This window comes from Mus pahari, chromosome 13 (assembly GCF_900095145.1).
Source record: "Mus pahari chromosome 13, PAHARI_EIJ_v1.1, whole genome shotgun sequence".
NCBI classification, from domain to species: Eukaryota; Metazoa; Chordata; class Mammalia; order Rodentia; family Muridae; genus Mus; species Mus pahari.
In genome coordinates this window covers 32,018,986-32,021,627 of record NC_034602.1, presented here as the reverse complement: position 1 = coordinate 32,021,627, position 2,642 = coordinate 32,018,986, and the positions used below count along the sequence as shown (strand labels likewise).

The following is a 2,642-nucleotide window of genomic DNA, read 5'->3' as shown; positions in this document are numbered from 1 at the left end:
CCCAGCATGGTGGAGAAGACAACACAGAGAACTATAATGAATGTCCCCGGAGAGGCAAGATGGTCCACAGAGAGTCAGGAGGCTGCTTAAATTGGCAGACATTTAGAATGAAAAACAGACAACACGGAAAGGAAAAAATCGACAAAATCCTAAGGAACGATGGAAATGGTAACACACAAGACGATTAATTGGGTGAGACTGTGAAAGGGAGGAGTAAGCACAAAGGAACTGTGACATCTCTATCAACCAATGAGGTCTAACTGTCTTTTACCAACTAGTTCATGAGAGATACACAATACAAATACTGCCCTAGCCCACACAGACCAGTTACCAAGAAGGATCACCTGAGACCTAAAGGAATCTCAGTATACTTAAACATACTTTTAAAAAAACACACAAATTATTTTCTCTGGGGTTAGTGGGGGACTTAAATTAGAAGTCAATAACAATGTATCTAGAAAATTCTTCAACTGTTTACAAATAAAGCAATACATTTCTTTTTTACTCATAAGTAAAGGAAAATCAAAGAGAACATTAAAATATGTCACAGCATAGCAAATGTTACACTCCAAAATTTAACAGATGTAACAACCCCTTACAAAAAGATAGAAGAATGTGTGGTCTGTTCACTTTGGGAGCACAAAGGCCAGAATTGGAATGAGACAAAGATTAGCATAGCCTCTGTGCAAGCATGATACGCAAATTTATAAGGCACTCCATAGTAAAAAGAAGAGGAGGAGGGAGAGGAGAAGGAAGGAAGGAAGGAAGGAAGGAAGGAAGGAAGGAAGGAAGGAAGGAAGGAAGGAACATAGATTTATAGCTTTAACTGCACACATTAGCAAAAAGCACCATACCATTTAACGTCATACTTTTTATCACAAACTATGAGGAAAGCACAAATTAAGCTCAAAGGGAAAAATTATAAGAAGCAGAATTAAATAAATTTTAAAATAATGAGGCCAAAAGAGTTTTGTTACCCTAAATGCTGATGTTCCTTTCAAGACAAATAAGCAAATAAATATACAAACTACTAACAGAAGAACAGAAGAAGAAACAGCACAACAGATTCCATAGCTACTGATGACATGAGACGGGAGGGTCAGAAACGCAGTTAAACTAATGGAGTGGAAAACAGTAATTTCACAGACAGAACAAATAGCAAAAGAAATGTAGGCACGCGGTGGGGGAGGGTGTGGGGGGACTGGGCTTTGCCACAAAACCTGTCCTCCGGACTAAGATAGACTCTAATGATTTAAAACAAACAAACAATACCAAAAAGAAAAGGGAAACAGGTGTACATCTTTTAATGAGACTATATAATAACAATCATAACTAGATGAACAAAAAAATAAATCAAAGCCCCTCCATTACTATTGTCTCCAGGAGTTAGAGACAGTCTGGATTATCCATCAACCACCTGGTATAAAGCCTTCCCCCAAAGACCTCTAAGAAGCCTCCCCCACCCCCCCCCCCCCCCACCCCCCCACACACACTGCCTCGTGGGCCCCGAGCTCTGTTACCATCTGTCTGTCTATTGCACTAATAACTCTTCTAATAATCTCTTACCCAAAATGACAGCCTGCCTCAGTGTCCCCCACCCCCACCCCCTGCTTGAACTCCAAACCTGGGAGCTCCCACCAGGCACATAAGAACATGCCATCCAACAGCTGCAAAGCATGTAACATGTATGACCTCTAAGCGAGGTCATACATGAGGACACAAAGCAAGTTCCAACAAAGATAAAATCATACGGAATTCCCTCCCTGGCTGCAACGGAACAAGTCTAAGAATCAATAGTAAAAGACAAACAAGGGGACCCACAGACACGTGACAACTAAGCAACTGACTTTTTAAAGTTTAGATCATTTACAAATTATTTATTTTTATTTGCCTACGGGTATGGTGTATGGAGCACAAAATACCCCAACGCTGTTCCTTCTCCCTTCTGCCTCCAGTTAGCACCACACCCACCACCTCACCCCATATTTTGTTACCACTTAAGATCTAGGAACTGCTAATGAAAGGGAAAGTAATGGCTTTTGTCTTTCTGAGAATGGCTTAGTTTGCTTAATGCTATTTGTCCCCAGTTGCAGCACTTTTCTGGTGAATGACTTGACTTTATTGTCCTAGGGACTGAAAAGAATGTCAGAGGGCGTTGGCCCCATTTCCTTGATCCTCCCCTAGAGTCCTAGGGTTGGCTCAATGGGTCGTGGAAGAAATGAATCAAAGAGAATTCGAAAACTAAGCTGAGAGCAGATGAAACAAAGATGGACATGCTCAAACCATAGAGGATGTCCAACGTAGCATTGAGAGGGAAGGGTACAAAAAGAAACGCTAGCATTCGAAAGAAAATCAACAGCTAAACCACCCAAGGAGCTAGGAAGAGAACAAACCTGACCTGACAGCAGCAGACTTATGCAGAAATAGAAACCGTGACAACAACAGGAAGATTAGTAAAACCAAGCTGTTTCTAAAAACAAAATTGATAAACTTTTAGCTACATAAATGAAGACAATGGGAGGCTCTGAACAGAGAGCAGAAAAGCCGCAGGGTGTATGACAAGTCATACTGTAGAAATGGGAGTCCTGGGAGACCTCACACTTTGATCTCCCTCTTAGGAAGCCACCAGGATGCAGTCATGG

The 2,642-nt window shown here is 41.4% G+C and overlaps 1 non-coding gene across 1 annotated transcript; it reads left to right on the top strand.

The window, feature by feature from the left end:
- Positions 1-624: 624 nt before the first annotated feature.
- Positions 625-726, top strand: LOC115065334. The gene has a single exon (XR_003845111.1). It is a non-coding gene; the product is annotated as a U6 spliceosomal RNA (small nuclear RNA).
- Positions 727-2,642: the final 1,916 nt, after the last annotated feature.